This window comes from Poecile atricapillus, chromosome 1 (genome assembly GCF_030490865.1).
Source record: "Poecile atricapillus isolate bPoeAtr1 chromosome 1, bPoeAtr1.hap1, whole genome shotgun sequence".
NCBI lineage: Eukaryota > Metazoa > Chordata > Aves > Passeriformes > Paridae > Poecile > Poecile atricapillus.
Genome location: NC_081249.1, coordinates 136,693,778 through 136,709,617, shown reverse-complemented (window position 1 = coordinate 136,709,617; position 15,840 = coordinate 136,693,778). Strand labels below are relative to the sequence as shown.

The window sequence follows — 15,840 nt, the reverse complement described above, 5'->3', positions numbered from 1 at the left end:
AGCTCCCGGCACAGGCTCTGCCAGGGGCCTGGGCTGGTCCTCTGAGACGCGGTGGGGCTGCTTTGAGGTCAAAATAGAACGAAACAACCAAACAAAAAAGCCCCCCACAAAATATCGAGCCCCCCCCCGAGCTGGTGAAGGGCGCAGGAGCCGCCCGGGTGACCCCGGTTACTGTTCGGGGAGGCTTCGCCGAGCCGGCAGCCCCTGACGGCCCTCGGGGCACAGAGCCCGCAGCACCCCTGCGCCCCGCGGGGGCTCGGGGTGACGCTCGGCCTGGCTGGGCAGCCCGGGCAGCCCCCAGGACTTGCTGCCATCCGTGTGGGACATCCGGGCTGGGTCCCTACGTATGGCTGGGGCTGCTGGCATGCCCAAGTGCCTGGATGAGCAAACCTGCTGCGGGTAGTTGGTTCTCCCCGCCTTGCCTTTCTCCTTTGAAAACAACACCCACAGAAGTGAAATCTGGCATCGTGGTGAATCGTGAGGTCTTTTCCTTCAACAAATGGTTCCGATTGCTCTTGTGCTTCAGCTGGAGTAAAGGCAACAATTTCCCTGCTGGACAAGGAAGGAGATGCTGGCTCTGGAGCAGGGAACTTCAGGTGCCTGTCGAAGTGGCAGATGGGGGCATGTGCTGGAGTCTTCTGGGGAGCTGCATTGACCAGATGGGTTTTTGGTGCCCGTTTTGGGTACAGGAAAAGAGGATGCCCTCAATCAAGGAGTGCATAGCAAAGCAGATGAGAGCATTGGGTCATTTCTCTGAGAGTGCTATGCTGAGGAAGACAAAGCTACTGGTGGCATTTAATTAAAGCTGTGTTCAGCAGTAGCAATATCCAGAACTCAGTTAAAAGCCTATCATTCTGGTAAATATCTTGCCTTGTGCTCAGTCACTTTTCTTCCCCTTTGATATTCTTGAGTCCGAAAAGGCAAACCTGAAAAAACGTTGATGGCCACTGCAAAATACTTGCTGAACCAAGAAGATTACAAAATAACCTTGTTGTATAACCTCGGTGGTGGCTGCTTAACACCTAGCTATGTGGAGAGCAGCAGAGTCCTGGGCTGAGCTGGCCAGGCTGCAGGCAGTGATCCTGGTCACCAAGTCACTGCAATTCCATGAGCCAGCAGGGAATTTAGTGAGAGTGATGTGACTTGCTGTGGCTTTTGCTCCATTGTGTTCCTGGGTGCTTTACACTTTGCTTTCCTGCAGTGCTTTTCTACTTCTACCTTGGCTGTGTTCAAGCCATTGTTCTGTTGGATTCAAAACCATTCTCTGTTCAATTTTACACCCTTCCTGAGGGATTTGCCTTACTTCTGCCTCCGATATACAAGTTACTTTTTTTGGACACATTTGCTGAGCTATCCTCCTCCAGACTATGAATTTCTGATTAAATACTCCTATATATCAACAGCTTTGCAAATGAAATAGGTGCAAAACATTATTTATTTATTTATTTAATTTGACAGGTTTCAGGCTCTGTGAATTGGGTCTGCTTTTTGCAGAGTTTGCTTAATAGGTTCTCTGAATGATATTTTATTGAAATACTTGAAATTTTAAATTTACTCCTCTTTTGTTCTTTTTGACGTGTTGCATCTTACTTTAAAGGGTCTGTGAAGCATGACCTCAGAGCTGTTCAGAAACTCTCCCATCTTTCATTTATCATTTTCATGGTTGTGAGCTTCCTTCTGTGTGTGCTTTTTTTTTCTTTTTTTTTTTTTTTTTTTTGCCAGAGAGAAGATTGGCCAACAAACATGTTCTGAAAGACATGTTTATCTTTAAGAAAAAACCCAACAGCGACCAAACAAGCAGGCAGCCGCACCCATCCAGCAGCATGATTTCTTATCTCGGAGCTTGACTCATAATTTTGATGGCTCCTTACCCTTATTGGTTTTTTGGAAAATAAAGTATTTTTGTAGCTCTTCCCCTGGGTGCGACACTGGAAAGCATTGCACATGTGTAATTTTTTTTTTCTCATGTCCTCCTGTCTCTTTTACATCACCCTGAGCTGCAGAACCCCACAATCTTACCCCAGGCTTCTCTTTTTATTTATTTTTTTCTTTTTTTTCTGATACGGAGAAAGCAAGGAGATGCTTGAGAGTCTCTCTTGCTGAGGAATCTCACTTTCAGTGCACAGGACAGCATTTCACCAGCTTGGCTTTGCTGACTATCAAGCTGACTCCGTGGAGCTGGAAAATATGTTTCAGGCTGTGTTTTGCATAGATGTTCTCAGATGTGAGGTTTCACCACCTGGGTGTTACATGTGTTTTTCCTGTCACGGGGCAGTCTGCCTCTGAATCGTGTTTCTGGGAGCTCCTGGCAGAGCAAATGCAGGGGCAGGGGGAAGAGAGTCCTGTCTTCAGCCTTGCTTTGTCAACCCCAGCCACAGCCCTCCCTCTTTTGTGCCTTGTTTGGTTTAATAACAGAGTTGTACAGCAGCTTTTCCCACAGCAAAACATCTTTTTTCCTTTTCTTGAGAATTAAAATCTCACAAAAGAATGTGTGGTAAGGTGGACTTTGAAACTCAAAGCTTGTCAGTCCTTCACAGTTATGGTGGAGTAATTCCTGTGCTTTTCTCCTTCATTGTAATTATAGGGGAGAGTAGTTCAGCTCCCACACCTCAAGCTGTTGGAAGGATATGTCTATGCTCTGCAAATAAAGTTTGTGCTTGCTTTCTTCTTTCTGTCTTCCACTTTCTCTGTCAGAGCTGTGCTCCTGAACAATGCTGGGCAAGTATTGTTCAGGTTTTGGTGCATTTCTGTTTTCTCCTTGTGCTTTTCCATGCTGGGATTATAGAAGTTGCCTTGCAGGTGACTGGGAATATACCCCCTAAAGAAGCCTACAGCTGCTCTGTGTAAAGAGCAGCCCCCACAGATGCTGAAGTCACAGAGCTATCAGTGCAGCTTTATGGAAGGGTTGCTTGCTGCATGCCCTTCGGCTTTCTGCAGCCTGGGACATCCCAGTTGTCCATTTTACTGGGTAATGCAGGGGCTCTTTAAGGGGCTGGTTCGTGCCATGCTGCAGATTGCTCAGCATGGCACTGCAAGAGCTGCTGTGTGGTGGAAGGCAGATTTCTATGATGTGAAAGATACTCTCATGTGCTGAGAGTAGCAGTCTCGGCTGGTTTGCTACCATGCACCTTCCCGTTTGAAGTAGCAGTGGGTATTTCTGAAGCAAGTACTCAGACTGGAGTGCTTGCACTGATTTTCAGGGTGGGTGCTCTCCGTAGCTGTGGGTTTGCTTTGATACCCTCAGCTTAAGGTATTTGCAGAGGGACCGGTGTAGATTGTCCCCACTAAGTGTCTGCTCAAGTGCCAGCCACGCTTGCCGGCTCCGCGTCCCGCCGGGTTGCTCCTGCGCGTGTCATCCCCCTCTGCACTGCAGAAGAGCTAAATCGGGGTTGGAAGAGAGCTGGCAAGAAGCCTGGATGTTCCTAGAAAGATATTGATTGCCCTGGACAGTTCGGGGTTGTTCCTTTTGTTTCCCTGGTTCTCGTCACGGGGTCGGGCTCGCTCGGGTGGCAGTTTGCTGGAGGATGGAGAAACAGTGCCGGCTTTGCGGGCTGAGGCTGGAGCACAGCCATCCCAGCCCGCCTCTTTCAAGTGTTAAGTCTGAAGCAGCCTGCCTGGTAATTCCATTAATGAGAGCCTAGTGCCAGAGAGATAAATGTAATTCCACGGTAAAGCTAACGCTCGGGCTCAAACAGAGAGGATTTGCTGGTTCTCCCGGGTGCACTGCTGTGAGTAATGTACTCCAGTATTACCTACAAACGATGTTTAAAGTGTACAAGTCACTGCAAAGACTGGGCAGCGATAAAAAAATCTGCTGCTAAATCTTCATGTGAGGAAATCCTTAGCTCCAGAGCTTAGCTGTTTCTGCAATGGGTTTTACAGGGAATAAAAGTTTCCTGCTTAACTCCTGACATGCAGGATGACACCATGCTGAGCAGCCAGCTGATCCAGGAGACAGCTTGCATGGGCTACAGCCAGAATGAGCTCTCTGTGTATAATCAATGCAGAACAGAAATTATATACCCTGTGTGTGTCACACCAGAAAGCTTGCAAGCACCCCAGAGCCAGCCACCACAATTGCAAGTAGCACAAGCTTCTCTACATTTTTGGCGATGAGGTCCATGCTTGAATTCAGAGCTAACGGTCCTGGCTAGCTGTTTTTTTTAGTTTGATCTCTTTTTGAAATATTTTTTTTCTGATTTCTCACTTCCCTTAATTTGATTTGCAGATCACATCTTCCTTGTTTGCAGTTGTGTAACGTCATTGCAGCACCATCATCAAGTCTTATGTTGAAAATGAATGGTTAATTGGAATATTTTCAGCTCTCCTTATGGCTTGGATCCTGGAAATCAAACGCAGGAGCCAGCACCATTCAGCTTTCTGCAGAGGAGCCTCCCATGCAGGCAGCAGCTGAGCAGTTGTGTCTGGCAGGGTGGGAGCGCACAGTGCCTGTGAGCCCCAGGGCTGTGATAGCCAGGAGTTCAAGCAAACAAATAATTTGCCTCATCTTTTGGAGCTCAGTGAAGGTTTTTCCTTGCCATCAGTCCAAGGGGGGGGAAAGTTCAATGTAGAAGAAGCAGGTGCTGGGGATGCTTAGCCCCTTGAGTGTCCCCAGCACTCCAGCTTTGCTGATGAGTGCCCATCAGTACACATCTGATCTCCTTAGTTAGGACCTGGGTCCCTGCTGGTGTCCTGACAGCAGAAATAAAGCCAGCTTGCTCAAAATGCTTGTTGGTGTATTCAGCAGCTTGCTGGTGCCTCCTGCTGTAAAAGGTACTGGGGGACAGTGGCTCATTGAGCAAAGTGAGGTGCATGCTTTGCTGGTGACCTAGCAGCAGCTGGGACAGCCAGCCTGTCTGCAGCCTGCTCCTGCATCTCTTACTTCTCTTTGCAGCAGCTGTGCAGACATGCTTGCCTTCTTTGTGCACATGTTGGGGGCCAATTCACTCACCAGAAATCAGGGTCAAAAGCAGATTGTCTTGAGTTTTAAAATCTCCTGCCTCCCCTTTCCTTCAGTTTTGTACATTAATCAGGGAAGGCCATGCGTGTGCAAGCCACATCTGCCACTCACTGCTGCAGTGGCAGGATGTTGGGGGAATACAGTATCAGCCAGAGCTACTGCAGTTGCTTTTTTTAAAAAAAAAATTCTCCTGTTTGCATCATAGCTAACTACAGAAGTTTTAGCTTGTTAGTGTGGTTTTCTCACCCTAAGTTAAAATTTTTGTGTGTCTGATTTGGGCTTGAGTGGAGCAAGGTTGCACTGATACTGAGTAGTAGATGAAGGACCAGGTAAGAGAATGACCTGTGTATTTAGAAATTCAGTTTCTTGAAAACTGTGGTGCCTTGTTCTTACATTATCTCTCTTCCCTCCTCCTTCATTTCCATGAGTCAAAAGTGACCATGAAAGTGTTGGTATATTATTGGGGGGGATTTATAAGGAAGGTTGTAATGTGTTGGTTCCTGTGATGGTAACAAAGTGGGTCAAAAGTGTTACCTGTGCTGTTGCTGCTGCTTAAGATGCTAACCAGATAAAGTTATTGAAATTAGTTAAAAGTCTTTGCTCCTTGACTTGCTGGATAAGTTTCACTGGGAAACCTGTATCTGACCTGCAAGGCATTGATTTGTTTGATGGCTTTTGTGGCCTAGGTGCACGGTTGAGCCACCTTGGTGCTGCCACATCTAGGTGGTCTGCCACTGGATTTTTTCTTTACCAACTTATTTTTGAAGCACTGCTGCATTCCCATCAGGTTCCCTGCAGAGCTGACCAGGCTGATGGTAGCTATGGTGGGCAGACACCCACCACTTGGCTCCCTTGGATAAAGGGCTGGTAGGATCATCACTTGGCCTCCCAGAGATGCTCTGAATGTCTGGAGGCTGAGCACAGCCTGATACATTGTCCTTCTGCCTGCCTTGAATTTATGGTGTAAATCCCACAGCAGGCTTAGCAAGGTCATAGCAAAGGTGACCTGATGGCTGTGCTTTGATACCTCTGTATAGTGAAGGCTGGAGTTTGCTCAGGGTCTCCCATGCTGTGAGAGAAGGAAGGATGCCATGAGATGCAGCAGGTGGAACTTGGAGTGAGAAGGGGGCATATGTAACATACAGCTGAGAAAACCAATAAGCTTCACAAGATCCTAACCACTGAAGGGGCTGAGCTTGTTTCCAGTTGATCTGTTTAAAATGTGATTAGTCACCTCCTAAAAGTAGGGTGCTGTAATCCAGTTTCTGTGGAAAAAATTGCACCACACGTGTCAATACAAGGGGCAGACTCAGCTCAGCACACACGTGTGTGTGTCTGTGTGTGTGTGTGTGTGTGTGTGCGCGCGCGTGCGCGTGCGCGCTTTCAGGCTTGGTCTATAAATCCCTTCAGCTATTGTGGCACTCTGCAGACTTGTGAGAACTCAGGAAGTTTTCTTTCCTGCAGCATTGCCCTTGTCATGCTTTTAACATCTGAACGTCTGGATGGAAATCACTGTCATCTTGCCCTCTTATATGCCAGTCTGATGGCAGGCAGACTCCATGGCAGCCAGAGCTTTTCCCTTCAGCAGACAGGAGGAAATAGGAGGGAGAAGGGGCAGGGGCTATCTCTGCCCCTCTTTGGTAGTAGGCTGTTGTCAGTCTCCTGTATGTCCAAGGAAACAGTTTTTCAAGATTTTTGTCTGGATTTTACAAGGATCTCTTCCCTTACTGCATTCCTGCCTTAGGCATGTATGCCAGCTGGATCTCCACTGACCTCATCCTGTGGCATATCCAAGCAGATCACTGCTTGGGAGACCGCACATCACCTACAGCAGGGTGTTGGATCTGGCATGGGGACAGCTGGAATGCACAGAGAGGTCCATTCCCAGAGAGGCTGGGCAGCAGAGGTGTTCGACCCTGGGAAATGCATCCCTGGTCTTTAGTTTGTGACTCAAAGAGTGTTTCTACTCCATATTCTCTGACTGCTGGAAGTGGCAGACTGAAATTAAAAGATTGGGTTAGTGAGTATCGTGCCGGAGCTCAGAGGGAATGAATTTAGCTGTTCTTGTTTGATTTCAAGAAATTGCATTAAATTGAGCAAAGAGGCTGTGCACCGGAGGCTGCTTCCGCTGCAGGCATCTGCTTGCAAAACTGTTGCAGAGCGATTGCTGCTGCTGCTGCTGCAAAGCTGGTGGGGAGAGCAAAGCTGTGGCACGGGCCAGGAGACCTCTGAGGAGCTGCAGCTGAAGGGCCTGGCTCGCTTGATTGCTTTGGCAGCTCATCTGTACTTGGAAACAGGTGTGGGCATTGCTTCCATCTGTTGGCAGTGGTCACTGGTGTCTTGGTGAGTGCAGTGAGCTGCGTTTCCTTGCAAGCTGAAGAGCCATCTCTGCCCCAAGTCCCTGCTGCTGGGAGGTGGCACACAGGCAACTGTAAGGTCCCCAGCATGAATGTTGGATGTGTAATTTGATGGCTCTTGTGTCCTGCCTCACATGAGCTCTGTGGTTACACCAAGCTGCAGCTGACTTCTGAAGCTCTTCTCGGTAAAAATTGACCTGAATTGATCTGTTGTGGTTTGTTTATTTTTTTAAAAAAACTTTTTTTTTTAAACTATTTATTTATTTTTTTTAAGCAGAGGTGAAAACTTGAGCTTTATTATAAAGTCCATTATTTGCTTAAGGATGCTTTGGGATATTTTGGGGCTGTGCATGTGGTCTGCATGGTAACAGTTATCAGAAAAACTGGGAACAGGTCAGTTGGAGATGAGTAGCTGGTTAATTGATTTTAATGTCATGGAAACTCAATTTGAGTAACTTGGTGCTTTTTCTGGTGGGGGGGGAAAAGAGCTGCATTAAGTGGAGGGGCAGCTTTGGGTATTTCTGTGAAAAGTGTGTAAAGGAGGCTTGAATGAGTTGAACTGTGCTTGTCTGTTCGTGTCAAGAGTTGGTGGTTTCAGTGGGAGCATACAGCAACCATCGGAGGCAAGGCTTGCCTGGGGGCCCTGGGGCAGAAGCTTGTGTGACTAATGTTGTGTAACTCAGAAAAACAAGGCAGGATTAGCTCTGTCTCCTTCCCCTCTGTAAGGAGCTGGTGGTGGGGAGCTCTGTCAGAGTGGTGCTGGAATGCTTGGATGGGACCTCTGGGCAAGCTGATGTATCGGCTCCCTCCACTCAGTGCAGCTTTGTGGCGTTTACGTTTTAGTTGTGAACTGTGCTTCTTGCTAGTTTCAGAGGTGAGGTGACTGGCTGGCGTGTGAAGGCTTGTGCTGGCAGCCCCTCTGATGGGTATCCTGAGCTGCAGCTGTGTCTGCTGCAAGTCCTGCATCCAACACCTGTGCCAGAGGAGAAGCAGGGTGGGGGGTGGAGGGGGCTCGAGCTTCCTGGGGCTGGGGACAAGCCAGCCTGTGGGGACCATGTGGGGCTGTGTTGTGCTCCTCCCTCTGCGTTCCTGGTGCTGCTGAAGTTGGTCATGTGTTGGGATGAAGGTCTGGCTTAGAGTTTGAGCCTGTGCTCCTACTTTTTTATAATTATTTTCCAAGGTTACTCTGCAAGGAATTGGAAAATCCCTTCTATGGGCTGCCGTGACAGCCATAGAAATATGCAGATGGATTTGAACTTGGTGCTGCAAAGGGCTTTGCGTATTTACTTTCAGCTTCCTGCTGTCTGCTTTGCTTAAGAGCTTTTGCTAGATCCTTTGCATGTGCTTGTCCTTGCTCCTCTGCTCCTGGAAACCATTTGAGAACACCCTTCAGCTATGACAAAACACACTCCCCCCTCCAAAAAAAAAAAAAAATCCCCAAACCTCTTGGAGGAATTTTGTTTTACTGCTATGCCTTAGTAAGCTGCAAGGCTTGCATAGCTGTGGTGTATTGCTGTTTGGGTGCATCAGCCTGGTTTGGAGACCTCAGAGAGTAAATAACCAGGCTGTTTTGGATGGGTCTTTAGAAAAGTGAGTGCCTGGGCCGGCTCGGTAGTGAATGGAGCTGTTAAACTGATTTTACTTGACTTAGCCCTGTGCAAAGACAAATATATGATGGGTTGAAGCCTCATCTAGGTTTCCATATGTACCACTGTGCCATCTTTCTGAGGTCATGCTTCTCATCAGCTTTAGCTGATCTCATGTTGTTCTCCTGCCAGAAATTCTTCCCCTTTATTTTCTTATTTTTGGGACAGCTTCCAATTGGATCAAGCAGATAATGGTTGCTACCTCTACTGTAGAGATGACTGGGATGTGTAAAAGTGGGGGGAGGGAAAAGGCAGGACTGTCTCTTGTTACAGTCGAGGGTAGTTTCAGATCAGGCGAACTGATGTGCATATTGGAGTGGGCTGAAGAGCAGCTGTGTAGCCCCTGGTAGAACGTGTCCTGCTTCTACTCCAGTTTGCTTCCATGTAAAAGGGTGGTATGGATTGCCAAGTACATTAACATTTCTGGGAGGCTACAGTGTTGGAAGAGTCCTTTGTGGGGCACTGCTGACTGATGGTTTCGTGTATATGCTGCAAGAGTTTGGCTTCCCAGCTGACCCAGCAGAGGTTTCCCTCTGGGAGGGCTTTGAGCACAGCTCTTAAATAAAGCTTCCTGCTCAGTGTATCAAGCAGAATATTAGATTGAACGTAAGGGAGAAGTTTTCTATGATGAGGGTGGTGATGCACTGGAACAGGTTGCCTCCAGAAGTTGTGGATGTCCCATCTTTGTTGTCACTCAGTATCATTCAGTCCTCTGCTGCCTTGCTTCATAAGCTTTTTGTAAACTCTGGTGAATCTTTGTTTGCTGCATTAGATGAAACAAAAGGTTATCATGTTTCTACAGCGTTATTTCAGTCTGCAACAAGCAAGGGGTTGTCTTGGCCAAGGATAGAGAGGGTCTGCAGGGGTGGTGACACTGAGAAATACATGTTTTGATGGACAGGTTGGAGCTGCGGGAAGGCAGCAGAGGAGCTTAGCTGTCATAGGTGTGCCATCCATGCTCTGCATTACCTGGTTGTGTCTTGGGAAGGAGCAGTCCTGGGACAAGTGACAAGGCACTGCGAGAAGGAAGTTTGGGAACCAAGGGGGAGGCTGAGCAGTCTGATTCCCTGGCACTCCACTGTGTTTCCAATATATTTGTCTGCTGTGGGACAAAGCTTTGTCTGAGAGCTGCAGTTGCTTTGGGAATGCAAGCCAAGCCACCTTCATATGGCTCTGATTAAATCCAGCAGCACTTAAGAAAGCTTCAGGCATCTCTTTTTGCCTTGCTTGGCAGTACTGGAAAGTGAGGACTTAGAACTTTGCCAGTGATGTTTCTGCAGTGTTGTCTTAGAGTAGGAGTTACACTGAGAAAGTTGTTAAATTGAAAAGGAACTGGAGGAGAGAGGGAGAAAAGGTTGTGTCTGTATGGGAGTCATGTTGATACTACCCATGTGCTCGTCCCTGGTGCAGGTATGGGTCAATACTCATGTGTGGTACCCAGTACAGATGAAGTCCTACAAAGCTAAAGCAGCCCCCCTTCAGATTTAAGCCATGTGAAGTTAAGGTATGTATTTCCTTGCTTTCCATACCTTTATACATAAGCTAACACTGAAGGTTATTGGCCAGGTTGGATTTGTCCTGTTACTTCTGTCCTTGTAGAGCTGCTAAACAGTGTTCATTCACTGGCTTCACAAGAACAACAGAAGACCCTCCTGGAGGTACATAATAGGAGTAGATAACTCTTGTATTTTGGTTAATGTAGAGCGACAGGGTGATGGAAAAATTTGTGATTGAGGCTGGAGTCCAAAGTCTGTGCTGTGATCTTGTGGCTTTCAGCATTGTTTTCATCCTTAGAAATGCCTTCAGCCCTTCCATAATGGGAAAGGGGAAAATGAGTGAGGGGGAGCCACAAATGAATTATACTTTTTCTCAGTTCTTTAAATACCAGCTGGCAGTAACAGGTCTCTGAATCACCTGCAGAGACTGGGGAAAGCAGGCAAGTCTCTCTCAGTCCAAGGTAAACTGATATGCTGCATGACTAAGTTTTCTCACAGTACATAATAAGGTCCAGTTGGCAGGAAGTACATGAGACATCGTCAGGCTGATTCTGTACCTTCCTCCTGCTGGTTTGGTGTTTTGACTAGAGATGTTGTCTCACTGTTTCCTTACCTCCCTCAGCTTCCAGATCCTCTCTGCATTACAGAGATCCTCTCTCATCCAGCATCTTCCTTGCTATCCCCAAACAATTTACTGCATTGCACAGCAATTGCATGAACAGCATGGGAAAAGTAAAATTACATTAGATGTGGTGACCTTTGCTTCAGTTGTATCATCAGAAAAACTTCTCCTTGTGGCTGCTTAGAATTGTTTCCAGTAAAACATTTTTGCTATCTCTTCTTTGATATGCAGCAGGCACTTCAAATGCCTGAAGTGAGGTGTTTTTGCAGCCCTCAGAGGTGACTTCTGTCATAGCTCTTGCTCAGTGCTGGTTAAATGTTTTCTCTGTGACTAAGGTACAAAAGCTTTATACAGCCATCAGTGGAAAATAGAAAGCCTTTTTTATTATGAAACTATAATGATGAATCAATAATGATAATGAAAAAATGGAAGTGGCCTGGCTCTGATATCATGTGGGATTTGCTTCCTCTGCAAACTAGAAGAAATTCTACAGGTGCTGTGGAGCAGATCTTCAGCAGCATCTCAGGGAGCACGGTAGGGGCATTGTAGGTGATCCCTTCCATCCCATTTGCGAGCCTCTTTTCTGCCCCTGCACATAGACATTATCTTCAGTGCACTGGGTTGTTGAGGAGGCTTTACTGGATGAACAGCATTGATTTGGGACTCGTCATCTCACCTTTTACTTTGGCTTCCTTTTGTGATTTTGGAGAAATCCCCTGACAGCCTGATGCTGCATACCTCTGCTATGATGCCAGGGCTAGACAGGAGTGTGTTCAGGACAGGGATCTAACACCTTCCCAATTCTCGCGAGATTGCTTTGGCATCCTTCCTTTTCACCAGCCAGCTCTTATTAGTGTCACTAATTACTATTCTCTCTAATGCTTACAGGATTTGCCAGTTCCTGTATGCTGATGGGAATCGTGTTCTGGCTCCTTGTCAGTGCTATAGAAGAAGCTGATGCTCTGAACAGGTATGTTTGTCATGTTCCTGGGGAAGGGAAGCGGGGCTGCATGTGGCCAGGGGTGAAATGTGTGCAGGATTTGCCTGATGGGTGTGGAATGGATCCTGTGGTGCAGACTGCTCTACAGTGAATAGTTTTTTTTCCTGTCCAGAGGTTTTGTGAAAACACCCAGGCAGAAGATAAGGTTTGCATTTAGCCTTGCTGACAGCCCTCTGAGGGGAGGGCTGGAAAACAGCATTGCTGCAGAGCAGCTCCTGGGAGGCCATGCTCCTTCCTAACACTGGCACTGCCTTTTCCTTCCCGGAGCACCAGCTGGGGAATCCCAGCCAAGCTCGCGGCTGCGCAGGCGGCTGCTGCGCCCTCCTGCTCAGCTGGCCTTTGGCAGCTCCCCCATGGCGTGCATCCGCCTGCGTCCTGAGCGGGGTGGGAGGGAGCTGTGTGCGTGTTGGTAACCAACCATGAACAAATCTGCTGTTGTTTCCTTAATGTATGGCAAGAACAGCCTGTAGCAGCTTATTCCTCCCTGGATAATTACTGCTCTGCTCTGCCCCTGATTGCTCTCAGGAGCAGTGGAGTAGTGCCTCCCCTGCGCTGCCCTGTGCATCCTTTTGCCTGAGTTATTTGGTTTGTTATTGCTTTAAGGCATCAGTGCTCAAATGAAAAATCTAATCAGTGCTCTTGGCAACTGACATTCTAAGTGCATTGCCCAAGTCGGTTGAAGTCCCCGAGATGCCAAATAAGCTTTCAGTGATGCCCCTTGGTATGCTACCAGCAGGTCTGCTTGCATCTCGATTTCAATTTCTGGATTACTTTTAGGACAGGAAAATATAGGGCTGGGTTGCAGTCTACTATTGTATTATCTGGAATTGTGTTCCCAGCTGATCAGAAGTGTGCGTGCAACTGGAATTGGAGTGGAATATTTTGCCATCTGTGGTTGCTTAGGGGAGGTCTGAAAAGCAGGTGGATGATCCTGCTGTGGGAGTGTTAATGGACAAGGAGGATTGGCCTGGCACGCTGAGCTTGAACCGTCAGCTTGCCCTAGGAGCAAAAGAAGCTCCTGCAAACATCCATCCCTCGTGAATCTCATCAAAATGGCATTGCCTTACATTTAGCTTGCCTGATGGCCCATTTGATTGTATAAGGATATAACTAGCTGCATCAAGCTTTCTTGATCCTTAAAAAGTGAAATGGATTAATTATGGAAAGAAATCTTTCTTGAAAACCTGGTTCATCCAGGACTGTTTGGGCGGAGCTGCAGACCTACTGGAGGAGTAGGAGTCAGGGTGGAGCTGTTTCCACCTAATTCTCCTGTATTTCCCGGGGTTTATCACAGCATGCAGGCAAATGTGCCCTCCACTTTGGAGCTGAAAGCAGAACTAGTTAGTTGAGCACTGCCTGTGCTTCCCATGCTAGCCTTCTCCTTATGCTTTCCTTTTCTTCAATTACCTTTCTGCTGTTAAAGGCCTCTTCTTAAAGGGAAAACCACAATAGGAAGTGGAACAGCAGAGGTAGGAGTGCCTGCATTTGCTAGCAAGCTGTTGCAGGTGAGTTGAGGGAGCCAGCACTGAGTCAGTGTCCCAGACTCCTGGTGACTCAGGTGGCAAAATCCCAGGTCATTCCCTTCTCGTTCCTGAATTGCAGCAAATTTCCTGTAACAAACTCTCGCCTTCTGTTAGTGACCATGCAGGGAATGCTATCCTCTCCCTCTCGTATATGGTATGACCAGCTTGGTTCGCTGGGGATGCAAGCAAGTGGCGGTAGTGGCACTTCCTGCCACCACAGGTTGAAATTTGATTTATCTCAGCACCCTCAACCGTACTGCTCTCCTTTTTTTCCCCTCCTTTGTTTTTTTTTTAAGATGGGATAAGTCACAGGAGTTGCAGCTCTCTGTTGAGCTTGAGGAGATTCTTATGCAAATCTGGAGGCTGTGTTCTCCTGGCAGATCTGCTTGCATGCATTATCCACTACTTCATTGTACTGGAAGGGGATCTATTTTCTGAAACACGGTTTATTTTTAGTCAAGACTTTCCCAGTCTAACTGGCAAAAGTTCAGCATTTGCAGTGGGATTTGCAGAAGAAGTAATTTTGCCAAATCCTCGGACTGGGGGAAGGGAGAGGAAATGTTATATTAGCTAGCAAAAAAAGCTATATGCTGACTTGAAAAACAGCTTAGGACACTGTTGTGAGAGCGTAAGGGTTGGATAGTGCAGGTTGAGAACGGTGTTGTGTTGCTGCAGTGGGTAACTCAGTCTGGGTTGCTCTTGCTTTTCCTTTTTACAGCTGCCACAGAGGTTAACCAGCAGTGAGTAGGAAGTGCTGCTCAGGGGCAGGTGGTCAATGAGCAACCTTTTGGCCTGACCCTGAGCAGTGAATTAGCAAAGTCACCATAACCTCAGTGTCCATGGGAAAAGTTCTGTCCCTGCAGCGCATTGCGCTGTCCTGTTGCACCTGTCTTTGGGGCCACTGGAGGCTCACCGAGGGCTGAGCTTTTTGGTGATGTGGAATGTATCATGCCCATGTTTAAGTACCTTTGTCAGATACCCTGAAATGAATAGGGTGGCACATGGGATGTCCTGGGGCAGTGCTGCAGCTGTCTTCTCTCTTCCCCAGCTGCTGTTCCAGGGACAAACTGTCTTCACATGCCTCACTGCTTTCACCAACTGCTTCTAGCTGCTCTGGGTCTTGTACTGATTTCTCACATGAGCAGCAACCTTTCAGGGGTGCAGGGATATTTTCTTCTTGGTTTTGCATCTCCTCAGACATTTCCATCACTCCTTTAACAGAGTCATCTTTGTTACCTTTAGCTAGTAGTGCTGCAAGCACCAGACATCTGAGAATGACACCAGAGAGTGGATGACTGTTCAAAGCCTTTGGTACTTACTCATCTGAAAAAATGAGAGTTGATTCCACATGTGGGCATGTAAATGATTTGTTGCCTGCTGCGGGTTAACTCCAGCAGTTTGCTTTATCTTTCTTTTTCTCCCTGCCCCAGCCCTCCAAGAGACAATTGCACAGCAACTTTGTCATGGTTCCATTAAGAAAACAAGGAGAAATCCTTCACTTCCAATTTTTTTCTGAATGTTTGGAAACCAGGAAAAAAGAGAGGAATTTAGGTGTATTCTGCATTTGGTCAAAGTGCCAAATATATATGTTGCCTGCAGGTAACAGACCTGCATCTTTATGAAAGGATTGGGGATGAAGCAAAATTTTAAGTGCTTTTTCAGTCATTGGGGTAGAAGCGCCATGAGAATCAAGGTAGGAGCGCTCTCAACTGCCTAGAGCAGTAATCTTCCTGAAGGAATTAATCTAATTTAACCTGATAAAAGAATTTATGCCGTGGGGGAAGTCTCTACCATTTCCTGCCAAGCTTCCTGAGAAGACTAGGAAAAAATAAGTGCTGAAATGACACTCTTCTCTCTGTGGGGGAGGTGGCCTATGTTTTCCTACAGCCTGTTACTATCTTTCTGTTAAAACCCATCTATATTAGCAGGAAAATCAGGATTGTTTTAGCCGATCAATTTTCACTAGTTCCCTGGAGACTTTCTAGTTGCAAACTTATTTGCAAATCCCCTGTCCGTGTGGGACACAGATGATCTTGTGTGCCCCGGTGTTGATGCAGCAGTTGGCCTCATGCTTGTCATACACCCAATGGCCTGTGAATGTGGAGACTTCAGAAGTTTGAAGTGCTTCCTTAGGGAAGTTTGTGGGTGGTTGGGTTTTGTGGTTTTTCCTTACATTGCTAATTATTTCAGGGAAATTCCTGTCTTATTAGCATTTTCTCCCCAAAAGCAATTCTCT

General features: G+C 47.1%; 1 protein-coding gene across 4 annotated transcripts in view; it reads left to right on the top strand.

The window, feature by feature from the left end:
* Positions 1–15,840, top strand: part of LOC131574544 (USP6 N-terminal-like protein) — an 83,562-nt gene that overhangs the window by 272 nt on the left and 67,450 nt on the right. For 2 of the 4 annotated variants that reach the window (XM_058829021.1, XM_058829040.1), the window contains exon 2: positions 11,970–12,051. The gene's annotated coding sequence lies outside the window, so the exon portion shown is untranslated. Of the gene's footprint in view, positions 1–552; positions 597–10,373; positions 10,468–11,969; positions 12,052–15,840 lie in introns of those variants that run through there. The other 2 variants (XM_058829029.1, XM_058829035.1) reach the window with 2 other exon arrangements.